This window comes from Lithobates pipiens, unplaced genomic scaffold, assembly GCF_037356315.1.
Source record: "Lithobates pipiens isolate NorthernLeopardFrog02 unplaced genomic scaffold, aLitPip1_a1.2 Scaffold_13, whole genome shotgun sequence".
NCBI lineage: Eukaryota > Metazoa > Chordata > Amphibia > Anura > Ranidae > Lithobates > Lithobates pipiens.
The window spans coordinates 176,583,119-176,596,187 of record NW_027507718.1 but is presented as its reverse complement, the minus strand read 5'-3'; the positions used below and the strand labels follow the sequence as shown (position 1 = coordinate 176,596,187).

The following is a 13,069-nucleotide window of genomic DNA, read 5'->3' as shown; positions in this document are numbered from 1 at the left end:
AGTAGCCTACAACACTAAAACTGTACAATAGGAAAAAAAATAATAAATCTTTCACAATGTTCTTTGTAACAACTTTGTCAGAAGAATACTTCTTCTCACATGAAATATACGATATCATAAATTTTCACTGGAGGTCATAAAGAGACCAGGCAGGACACTTTCCCTGAATCTCCTGCTTCTGCCTCTATGAAGATTTTTTGCTTCTCATTTACCAAGACTTAATGCTGTCTCTGTCTGCCAGCTGATGTACATTGTTCCACTAATATGAATGGCAGCTGTATATAGTATTATGACGATAACTGTGAAGACCAACAGACCCCCCATTTCACAAAATGTTGTGATGCTGCACAAAGAGACAAACTGTGGATGAACAGCACCGTGATTTGTAAAGAAATCAGAGCATACAGTATATGATACTTGCTGTAACCAACAGATAAGGGGTATTATGTAACCCTTACTCATTCTGACAGAGAGTAGATATCTAGGGAGTATCTTATCTAAAGGGGCTTCCAGAATCTGATAAGTCTCCCCTAAAGACCCTTGCATCCACTGGGCCATAGATGTGGGAAAGAGTCCCTGGGCCCCATGATCATGGAGACGAATGCTTTGCCAGGGCCCCCCAGCAAGGTACCCTCCTTATGGTGACGGCATGTAGTCTGGTATGGTTTAGGATGAGGGAACTGCGCACTTGCTGCCCCTCCCTTTTCTGGGCAGCCAAACTGCATGCACCTTTTTTGTCTTTTTGCATAGGGTTCCCCCTTAAAATCCATATCCCATGGTTCTGACATGATGGGGGTCAATCCAAAATCTATACTAGACCCATATGCTAGCATGTAGCCTTGATGACCAGAAAAACATGGGGCAATGAGCATGTGGTTCCCCCTCCCGAACTATTACATGCCACATTGCCTCACCATGGGGAGGGTACCTTGTCAGGAGTAAGTGCAAAGTGGGGCTCCAGATGTTCAGCTTCTTCCTACATGAATGAGTAATGGGTACTTAATACCCCTTTTTAATCATTTTCCAAAGAATGTTCATGTTCGATAACTGTAGCCCTAACTGTAGCCTGTAATATAGTCCTTAATTTAAAAAACAAATCCCACAGTGTAAATCCATGATCAATCACAGTGCCCAGTGATATAGATACATTTATAATCACAATGAATGACGCCCCAAACAAAAACACAGGGATCCTCAGAGATCCTGATCCTGGCGGATTCCTGATGCAACTGAGAGCTCCCAGGCTGGCTGCTGAATATAAACAAGCCAGCCAATGATGTTGCCTGACATCATATTTAGTCACTAACATCATCCAAGATCTCCCAGCTAGTTTGTTCACTATCTGAAATAAGCCAGCAGTGGGGTTAGGAAAGCATGTATTAGTGGTGATAGTAATATTGCAGCAGCAGTCAAGGGCCAGACTGATGAACAGGTCCAATCTGGTAACTTTGTTCAGCCAGCTAGAGTTCTGGATAAACTTTCCACTGAGCCAGTGATCAAGCTCATCCCTACCAACTACATCAACACCTGTGAATTGACAGTTAAAGGTACTTCTAACCAGTGAAAACACAGGATAAGGTGAAGAGGGGCTTACTGGCCCATGCTCAGTGAATATGCAATGAAGTAGAATATGATTGTCTTCGCTAAAAGGAGTGGAAGGGTAAAGGACTGGTTAAGTAAGCTTACATCTTAAAAAGAAGCATAGATATATGATTTTCCAGTGGCCTGTGTTTTAAAAAGCGGCAACTTATTTGCTCTCCTGATGTGGCAAGTATTCTACACTTCTTGGTATGTAAAATATTTGCTACTCCACCATTACAGGATGCACAAATCAGTAGAAGGAATCACAGTGGCTAGAGCAAGTATTTGACTCATCCAGTGATTGAACATTTGCAGCTGCTAGGACAAAAAGATGCAGAATTTTTTCAATACATGGTCCACCAGAGGGGTATGTATAACTACATGTTTTACAGGTTTTTTTTATTGCGTAACATTGACCATGTGATGATAGGGTTATTTAACATGGTTACATCATCCATCTTTAGTGTCCTACCAGAAGATCAAATTGTTGCTGCAAGGATTGATAAGTGTAAGCTTATTCTAGGCAATAACATTGTTACTCACTGTAAGATATTATTATTATTTAAGGTACTTATATAGCACCATCAATTTACATCAGTCCCTACCCTCAAGGAACTCACAATCTAAGGTCCCTAACTCACATTTATGTACTTTAGACACAATCCACACAGACAAAACACCAGGCAGGTAGTGTTGTGGTTGGGATTTGAACCAGCTACCCGTTCTACTGCTAGGCAAGAGTGCTACCCACTACATCACTGTGTCAGTTTTAGATAGCTTTTTCTAAAGTCACAGGTGAAATTGCACAACCATATGTAAACATATTTACAGTTCATATTAGCGTTACAAACTATTAGTCATGTGCATTGGCATGTACAACCTGAAAAATATAAAGTAAACTAAGTTCCAGTGCGGCTGCCAACCACTGGAAAAATGGATATCAGGATACAGAAAACAAAAAGCAGTGCACGATGGAAATCACATGAAAACGTATTAGTCTTTAGATAAGTAACATGATGAATTTATTGCACTAAGAGTCAAATATAAAAAGTTGCAGCAACAGTCAATAGTAGTTTAGATACTTGTAGATGGTTGCAGAACAGTCATAAAAGCATATAGCTAAATAAGATACTGGTATAAATAATAAACAATACAACTGCTGAGTCCGGATGAGAGGTGGTTAACATCAACAAATCGGCTTCAGGCTGGACCGTGGAGAGGGCTGTCACAACTCTAAATAGATGGTATGAAAATCCCAGTAAGACAGGGGGGAGGATGGTGTCTCAAATCTTGTAGCTGCCAGACGAAAGTGCTCAGCCTACAAACACACATACAGGCACGGTAAGGAGGATTCTCAGATGGGAACAGCAAGCCCTACCGTGGGACATGGGATGACGCTCCTATGAGGATGCTGAGTAGCTGAACTAAGCTGTGCGAAGGCTAGACAGAGACAACCGCAAGCGGGAAGGAAGCCAAAAGAGCCGAGCAGGCAGACTAGGAGCCAGACGCACTTTATCAAAGGACTTTGATAAAGCGCTCCCTGAATAGATAGAAAGGGTTGCAAGGGCTGGGGTGGTAATAATAATGGGGGATTTTAACTACTCAGAAATTGACTGGAGTAATGGGACCGCAGAAACAAGGGCAAACATTTATAGACCTACTACAAGACAATTTTATGATACAGTTCATAGAGGCCCCAACTAGGAATGATGATCTGCTGGACCTGTTAATCTCAAACCATGCAGAGCTTATTACTAATGTTCATATAAAAGAACAACTGGGTAGCAGTGACCATAATATGATTTCATTTAATGTAAGCTGTAAGCAACTTTAAAAAAGCAAATTTTCCCAGGATGAGGGTTGCTCTCCAAGTCTTAGACTAGGAGGGAAAATTGGCATCAATGAATACAGAACAGAAAGTGACTGTATGTGAACACACTGCAAAGTATATTCCCATGGGCAATACATTTAAAAGACTAAAAATAAAACCTATGTGGCTAAATATAAAAATGAAGGAACACTATCATTGTTACAAATAATGTTACAAAGAATATAACAGAATATGCAAAAAGGAAATCAAGGCCACAAAAATTCTAAATGAACGACAGATTGCAAAAGATAGTAGGACAAACCCCAAAAAATTCTTCAAATATATTATATAGTTACATATAGTTACATAGTTAGTCGGGTTGAAAAAAGACACAAAAAGTCCATCTAGTTAAAAAAAAAAAAAGATGCAATCCCATATACACAATCCTTCCCCCACAGTATTAATGGTAAAAAGGTCAGGTCTGAGCATGCAGGGCCCTTTACAAAATAATCTAGAGTGGGTGACTGGGGACAAGGAGAAGGCACATTTATTAAATACATTCTTCAGTTCTGTGTATACAAAGGAGCATGGGGGAGCTCATGTTCATAATAGGGATGTATTGACATAGCCCCAAATGATCCACAATGGCTCAAAATTGATATGGTCCAGAAATATTTAGATGGAATAAAGGTGAATAAAGCACCTAGACCAGGTGGCATCTACCCACAAATCCTAAAATAATTGAACTCTGCCATTTAAAAGCCATTGTTTCTACATTTTATGGACTCTTTAATGTCTGGGATTATACCACTGGATTGGTGAAAGGCCAATGTGGCGCCTATAGTTAAAAGGGGATCAAAGTCTTTACGGAGTAACTATAGATCTGTTAGTTAAACTTCTATAGTTGGGAAGATACTGAATCTTTTAATAAAAAGACCACATAGATGAGCTATTACTGAAAAAAAATGTTTTATGCAACAAACTGCATGGTCTCATGAAAGACAGAAGTTGTCAAACAAATCTATTTTCTTTTTATGGGGAGGTAAGTAAAACCTTGGGCAGAGGAATGGCTGTGGACGTGCTATCCTTGGATTTTGCAAAAGGGTTTGACACAGTTTCCTACACACAGCTAACATGTAAGGCTGTAAGGCTCTGTGTGTCCATTCAGACACGGAGCCGCTGCTCTGCCCCACCCCCTCTATTTCCTCATTGGCTCACTGATTTTGATTTACAGCAGCAGGAGCCAAGGGCGCCCACTGTGTGTCTCGGCGAATCAGTAGGGAGAGTCATAGACAGCTGAGGCTCTCGTGCAACATTACTGGATCGAGATGGGGCTATTGGGGGCCTGAGGGGAGCTGATGAACACAGAATGTTTTTTTTATCTTAATGCATAGAATGCATTAAGATAAAATAATCTTCTGCCTTTAGAACCACTTTAAGTTAAAGATATAAATGACTCCATTACAGTACAATCTTCAGATCTTCATTTTTGTCTGAAAAACCCATAAGCAAATTGCCCCACCCTCCTAAATATTTATAGTACTCTCTAATTACTAGTTTCTCAACGCACCCTTCCTGACAGAGAACTGGTATGCATTTGGTGTTTTGCTGCTTCTGTCTAAGGATAATTAAGATAGATACCATATTAATGGCTTTGCCATTACATTGCTTGAATACATACCCTGTTTCCCCTAAAATAAGACCTAGCGTGATTGTCGGTGTTGGCTGCAATATAAGCCCTACCACCCAAATAAGCCCTACTCTGTTTCCTCAAAAATAAGCCCTACCCTGAAAAGAAGACCTACAAGGACTTTAACTAGGGCTTATTTGGGGGGTTTAACTAGGGCTTTTATTGCAGCTATCACCGACAATCACACTAGGTCTTATTTTAGGGGAAACAGGGTATATCCATTTTCTGACCAGCACTAATCCAATTATGTTGTTTTGCCACATATGCCAAATATTGATCAATAATAATAAATGTGTATGAATTATACTTTACTGTCAGATGCTTGAAAAGATGCTTGAAAAGAAAGAACACTGTAGCTTCTACAGATTCGTAGTGTTCTTCAAACCAATATTAAGGTCAGCTGAGCTCATTTTGAACTGATCCCATTCTCCTGTCCCAAACTTTGCATCATCATCCTTTTCAGCTGTGTGTGAAGTCTCATGAACTTAGTATAGACATCAGAGATGTTTTCAATACACTTAACAGAGAGGCTACAATATAGGTTGCATGTGCCTAAGACCAGTAACCAGTGTGACCACTAGAAAAAGGCCATTATGTACTTTTTGGTGACGTTATCTCACTCAGCAGAACAAGTTGTGCATACACAGATGGCAACAAGAAGAGATTGTACAATGTGCACCTAAAAGAGTTACGTGCAATAGATATAAGCTTCAGGCTCAGGTCAATGATGAGTTTGACCTGAACTCTAGCTTTTTGAGGATCATGGAATTTACAATCTTAATGGCCCGATTTGATCAGTTCACCTGCAACTACTCTATGACAGCTGCCCATCCATTGACTTGGTTCACATTGTAAACAAATTGGCAGGTATTGTGACTATTTTTAATTAATTATCTCACTCAGCATACCTAGCCAGTTTGCTGACATACAGCAGCTGGCTAGGGAGCTGTCATTTGTGGTGGGAATGTTGCAGGAAGAATGTTGTGGTGTGGGTCGTCATTTTCCCACCAACGTAGGAATAAGGTACCTTGGAAGGGGAGACCGGGGGGGGGGGGGCATGTTTTTTTTCTCAGGAAAAGTGACCTGGTGTGTTTTGGGTGGTGCTTGCTACTTCCTCTTTACTTGACCACCCAGGGTGAGCTTCGGGTTAGAGTTGAACATGAGTTGAACCCAAATCCAGTCTCTCCACTGTTCACCAAACAGGTGAAGAAACTGGCCATCTTTGTCCAGTTTACCTGCCCAAACCTCTGATGTTTGTAAACAAACTTCAGTAGTGATACTACTGCTAAATGACATAATAGACCCTAGGTACTACTGGAATTTAGACAACAGTGCCAAGGGTTCCTGGGAGACCTCATTCATCAATTATGGTCATGACCGTATTTGGTCAGGTTACACCGCTGTGTTTATATTTTGGTAGGAATGGGAATCAGTAATTTTTGTTTGAGGTAGTAGTGGGGCAGCATCATCACGGCAGTAGGTGAACAGCACCAGGCATCACTGTGATTGATGTGAATCTGCATAACTGGATGACATGATTAACGTTGAATTTACATCAGGAGGCTTCTTTTTTTGTTCTACCCTCCAAATATTGAGGGTAAGTGGCTTGGTTGGTTTGGGGGGGGGGGGGGGGGGTTTGCGCATGTTCACTGGCCCCCCTTTCTGGCCACCCAGGCTGCTTGATCAGATTCCACGCTATTTTTTTCTTACAGGGGCAGTGCACGTTGTTTACAAACAAAATGTGTATTGTCCCTAAAAGTAAAAAACAAAACAAGACAATTACTAAGTAGCACCCGATAATATTAACCAGATGCCATGACAGTGCTGCTACTCCTGTTGCAAATGACAGTTCCCTAATGCTTCCGAGACATAAACACTACAGTGAGGATCCTGGGTGATATAATTAACCAACGACGGTGATGACTAACTTTGTTCAAAGGCATCACCTAGGATCCCCAGCCTGTGTGTTTACAAACAAGTCCATGGAGATCGGTCATTAAAGTGAAACTACCGGCAAAACTTATTTTTGTTTTGTTTTGGATAAAGTGGAGATGGATTAGAACATCTATTAGGTTTGTATTGCTATCTTTGCCTCCTTTAAACAGATTCACCATCTCTATTTTTCCTTATTACCAGGAACATTGAAGGTGAACGTAAAAGAAAACCCCACATTTTGTGCTGTACCCAGAAAGGTAATGATGTGAAAATCTTCCAATGAGGACAATGGGGTCCTCAAGACATTCCCTTAATTTGCAGGGATTTCCTCTCAATTCCTGTTTGACTGTGGGACAGGAAATCAAGGGAAATCTCTGCAATGGGGCACAGAAACCTTACAGGTGTTGCTCTAGCCAAAAAAGTTTTGCCTTTAGTTCTACTTTAATAGGAGTAGTGCTACGGCTGCTAAAAGACAGACCCCAGCCCCAAAGTTACTTTTAAAGGAGTACATCCTACTGCTTCTCCACTTCATGTACAGGTTTAAGGAATAAAGCAGGTTATTCAAATCCACATTAAAAGACCCTTGCAATGCTTAACAGTTTTTTTTAATAAAAATGTTCACATTGGTATATGTCTTTCATGGTAGTGCCCAGCTACCCATGCCTTAAAAAAAAAAAAAGCTAGCAAAGTGGCTTTGAAAAAGGCTAGAAAAAAAAAAAACAAGATTTATCTCCCACAGATTTTTTTGTTGAGGACACCAAACCTCCTGCAAACCAAACTCCACTTGTCTGCCTCCTTCGCTGCCACATTTGGCACCTTTTGAGGGAAGTGGGTACCTGGTTTTGACAGGTACCTGCTCCCACTTTTGGCTCAGTTCGCCACGGCAAGCTGAGCCGGAAAATCGACCTCCTCCTCCTTTCCCCCAGCCGGCCCATTCACAAAGCTCAGCGCGCAGTAAGAGACTGGCTTTGAAGCCGCAAGGCTTCACTGTTAGTTTCCCTAAGTCAATATGGTAGCGCGAGCACCCGATAGCCAATTTGGATTCCTGGACAGGTACAGTGGTGTGAAAAAGTGTTTGCCCCCTTCCTCATTTCCTGTTCCTTTGCATGTTTGTCACACTTAAGTGTTTCGGAACATCAAACCAATTTAAACAATAGTCAAGGACAACACAAGTAAACACAAAATGCAATTTGTAAATGAAGGTGTTTATTATTAAAGGTGAAAAAAAATCCAAACCATCATGGCCCTGTGTGAAAAAGTGATTGCCCCCTAAACCTAATAACTGGTTGGGCCACCCTTAGCAGCAACAACTGCAACCAAGCGTTTGCGATAACGTGCAATGAGGCTTTTACAGCGTCCTGGAGGAATTTTGGCCCACTCATCTTTGCAGAATTGTCCTAATTCAGTTACATTAGAGGGTTTTCGAGCATGAACGGCCTTTTTAAGGTCATACCACAACATCTCAATAGGATTCAGGTCAGGACTTTGGCTAGGCCACTCCAAAGTCTTCATTTTGTTTTTCTTCAGCCATTCGGTGGTGGACTTGCTGGTGTGTTTAGGATCATTGTCCTGCTGCAGAACCCAAGTTCGTTTCAGCTTGAGTACACAAACAGATGGTCAGACATTTTCCTTCAGGATCTCTTGGTAGACAGCAGAATTCATAGTTCCTTTTATCACGGCAAGTCTTCCAGGTCCTGAAGCAGCAAAACAGCCCCAGACCATCACACTACCACCACCATATTTTACTGTTGGTATAATGTTCTTTTTATGAAATGCAGTGTTCCTTCTACGCCAGATATACTTGGACACACACCTTCCAAAGAGTTCCACTTTTGTCTCATCGGTCCACAGAATGTTGTCCCAAAAGTCTTGGGGATCATCAAGATGTGTTGTGGAGAAATTGAGACGAGCTTTGATGTTCTTTTTGCTCAGCAGTGGTTTTCTCCTTGGAACTCTGCCATGCAGGCCATTTTTGCCCAGTCTTTTCCTGATGGTGGAGGCATGAACGCTGACCTTAACTGAGGCAAGTGAGGCCTGCAGTACCTTGGACGTTGTTGTGGGGTCTTTTGTGACCTCTTGGATGAGTCGTCGCTGCGCTCTTGGGGTAATTTTGGGCGGCCGGCCACTCCTGGGAAGGTTCACCACTGTTCCATGTCTTCGCCATTTGTGGATAATGGCTCTCACTGTGGTTCGCTGGATTCCCAAAGCTTTGGAAATGGCTTTATAACCCTTTCCAGACTGATAGATCTCAATTACTTTCTTTCTCAATTGTTCCTGAATTTCTTTGGGTCTCGGCATGATGTGTAGCTTTTAAGGATCTTCTGGTGGACCTTACTGTGTCAAGCAGCTCCTATTTAAGTGATGCCTTGATTGTGAACAGGTGTGGCAATAATCAGGCCTGGGTGTGGCTAGAGAAATTGAACTCAGGTGTGGACAACCACAGTTATAGTATGTTTTAACAAGGGGGGCAATCACTTTTTCACACAGGGCCATGATGGTTTGGATTTTTTTTCACCTTTAATAATAAACACCTTCATTTACAAATTGCATTTTGTGTTTAGTTGTGTTGTCCTTGACTATTGTTTAAATTGGTTTGATGTTCCGAAACACTTAAGTGTGACAAACATGCAAAGGAACAGGAAATGAGGAAGGGGGCAAACACTTTTTCACACCACTGTATATGCCCTAATATTAAAAGTCAGCAGCTATAGTATTTGTAGCTGCTGACTTTTAATTTCTTCTGAAGGAGCCTGGAGCTCCTCTTTAAGGACCAAATGAACATTAGTGTTCTACAATGTTATTCATTTTTCATATTCTCTTTTTTTGGTTTTAGTAATAATAGTAAACTTTGACTTTAGTGGAAGGAGAAATATATGTGTATTAAAAAGTTTTTGATTTACATGTAACGGTCATGGAATTTTTAGTTATTTATGTAGCATTAGGTTTGTTTTTATCTCCTTTTTGCATTTTTTCTTTTGCTAATCTCCCCCTCACCACCACTTCCATTCACTATTCCTCAACCTCCTTTCTTCCCACTACCCCCTTCCTTTTCTGCTTTCTCACCTCCTCCTTCCTCCCCTCCCCTCCCCATTCAAACAACAATCATTATCACCAAAACCCATTATTTTACTGTCTGCCTGCCCCACTCCCCTCCATCACCCCTAGTTTCTTTTCTCATCAACCCCCCTCGCCTTTGCTACCTTTGTCTATAGCAATAATAATAATTAGATTGCATGGTCTCTTTAAAGCTGGCCATATACGAATTGGAATTCGGAGCAGGAACCAGCTGAATTCTGATCCATGTATGGGCAGGCTGTTTGTACTGAAGTCAATCTATCAATCAACTTCAGCACAACCAGCCTGTTGGGTTTTCCATTCAATCACTGCCAGTGGCTATAGCTGCCAGCAGTGATCATTATCTTTTGATGGATGGTAAACCTCCCACTGTCAGAATGTAATAGTTACATGGGTAATCAAGCCATTTTCTTTCCTTTAACCAATTTTCCTTTCTTGAACCATGGGTTAATGTATGGCCAGCCAAAAGTAGAAGAATGGACAAAGCTTATTTGGTCATTCTTCTCCTGTGGGTGACAGGAGTGCAATTAGTTCTGCACTCATGTGACCCAGATTTAGCTAACAGTGGGCTAAAGCCTACTGTTGGCAGATGTGACAGAGCTAATCCAGACTCTGCAGAGATCCTGACAATAATGTTGAGATCCACTCAGATTTCTACCACTTGCTGCTAAGAGCTTGAGCCAGCTGCTCCTTCCCCCTCCACAGTCCAGTGAGTGCTGGAGGGGCACCACTCTGTGCTCAGATGCACCGGAGAACTGAGCGATCATTGTAAATAATCATTATAAACTTGGACATTTTCTTTTTTTCCCTAAGTGTGTTTTATATTATGCATTCATATGCAAATTTTATTTTGGAGAATTCTTGAACATTACAAATATAACATATTGTAAATGTATGTTTGTATGATACTGCTGTTTAAGTACTTAGTGAAATATGCACAATAAGCAATTACACTACACTGAAAATAGATTGTAACATTAATCTAGATGGATTCAGCCAGAAAATGTTGCTTAAAGAGAAACTTCAGTCATTTTTTTATCTTTTCATCTATTAAATCTTCTGCCCTTGCTGTATTATTTTAAGGATAGTAAAATATATTTTTTCTGACAGAAAATACCTTATAAAGCCCACTTCCTGTTTCTTGTCTGGTAAAAAGCCTAGGTTTATGACATCATGCACAGCTCTCTATCTCTCACTCTTGTGAGTTTGCCAGGAAGGGAGGGGGATGGGTCATAAGAGGGCCAATGAGAGCTGGAGGTGTGCCTCTGTGTGTCTGTGTAAATCCAGGAAGTGAACATGCAGCAGCTTCAGCTGCCCATAGTTAAAATGGATGCAGCCAGACTCAGTGGAGGGAGATTTCTACAGCATATTTGGCAAGTACAGAATCACAGTATCTATAAAATAATATGCAAAAGTGGTTGGAGGGAAGCTTCAGAATGGCAAAGATGTTTTTATTACACATTATGTAAGCAGACTGCAGTTCCTCTTTAAATGTTGTAGTGATTGTAAGTAAAAATATTTCACTATTAAAAATTCTGTTGGTGCTGTTCACCTTAGCAAACAAAGTCAGCATTGTGGTAAGAATAAATGTTTAAAATGCATCTTGTAAACTACATTTAACTAGCACAGTCTGATAAAAGGGGGTAATAACAGAACATCACAAGCCATCACAGAACATCACAAGATTGTACACAGAATGAAGTATAATAGCCACTTATGAAATAGACAACTAAAACAAGAGAATAAGGACAGGCTGGAAATAATTCTTACATTGCAGTATGCTCATAGACTGCAAAAACAAGAAACATTCCTTTGTGATAGTTGTATTAGTATTAAAAAACAGATGTATACTCACTAGACATGTGCAGAGTAAAATATTTCGTTTCGGAATTTCGTTTTCGTCTGAAAACTTAATTTATTTAGTTACTCCCGAAATTCGTTTTTATTTATTTTGTTTTTCGTTCAAAAATTGCATTCGTCCGAAAATCCACATGAATCACGGTCGAATCTGTCTTTGAAGGCTTATGGTGTCTGTCGAATGTATAAAGAAGATTCGACGGAGCTAGTATATAGCATACTTTAGAACCCTATTAAAGTCTATGGGACTCCAACGTTCAAAATCTAAAGTGCTCATTTTAAAGGCTAATTTGCAAGTTACTGTCCTAAAAAGTGTTTGGGGACCTGGGTCCTGCCCCAGGGGACATGGATCAATGCAAAAAAAAGTTTTAAAAACGGCCGTTTTTTCGGGAGCAGTGACCACCCGTGACGTATAGGTGACCCCGCCCCCCTCTGATGTAACAGAAACCTGCCTGTGTTACATCAGAGGGGTGCGGGTCACCCCTACGTCACAGGGAACCCCGGGTTTCCCCTTGCGTCAGAGGGGGGCGGGGTCAGGTGACGGGTGGCCCCGCCCTCCGTATATAAGAAACGTCAGCCGCCGGAATCCTTGCAGTGTCTCCTCCACGGAGACAGAAGGATGGATCGCTGCGCTGGATGAGATGAGACATCGCTGGAGAGATGACCGTCCGTTGCTGGATAGCAAGAGTGGATTACCGCCGCTGGAATCTTTTTTTTATTTTTTTATTTTTAATAAAGGAATTTTTCAAAAGTGTGTTTGTTTTATTTAACCATTTTTTACACTTTCTTTGTGAAATGGTAGGGGTACTTTTGTACCCCCTTACCATTTCAAACAGGGGGGGGCGGGATCTGGGGGTCCCCTTGTTAAAGGGGGCTTCCAGATTCTGATAAGCCCCCCGCCCGCAGACCTCCACAACCACCGGCCAGGGTTGTGGGGATGAGGCCCTTGTCTTCATCAACATGGGGACAAGGTGCTTTGAGGGGTCACAGACCCCCAAAGCATCCTCCCAATGTTGAGGGCATGTGGCCTGGTACGGTTCAGGAGGGAGGGGGGGCCGCTCTCTCGTCCCCCCCTCTCTTCCTGCGGCCTGCCAGGTTGCGTGCTCGGATAAAGGGTCTGG

At 41.5% G+C, this 13,069-nt stretch overlaps 1 protein-coding gene across 5 annotated transcripts in view; it reads right to left on the bottom strand.

The window, feature by feature from the left end:
• SSBP4 (single stranded DNA binding protein 4) overlaps window positions 1–13,069 on the bottom strand; it is a 660,119-nt gene that overhangs the window by 594,672 nt on the left and 52,378 nt on the right. The window lies entirely within an intron of this gene.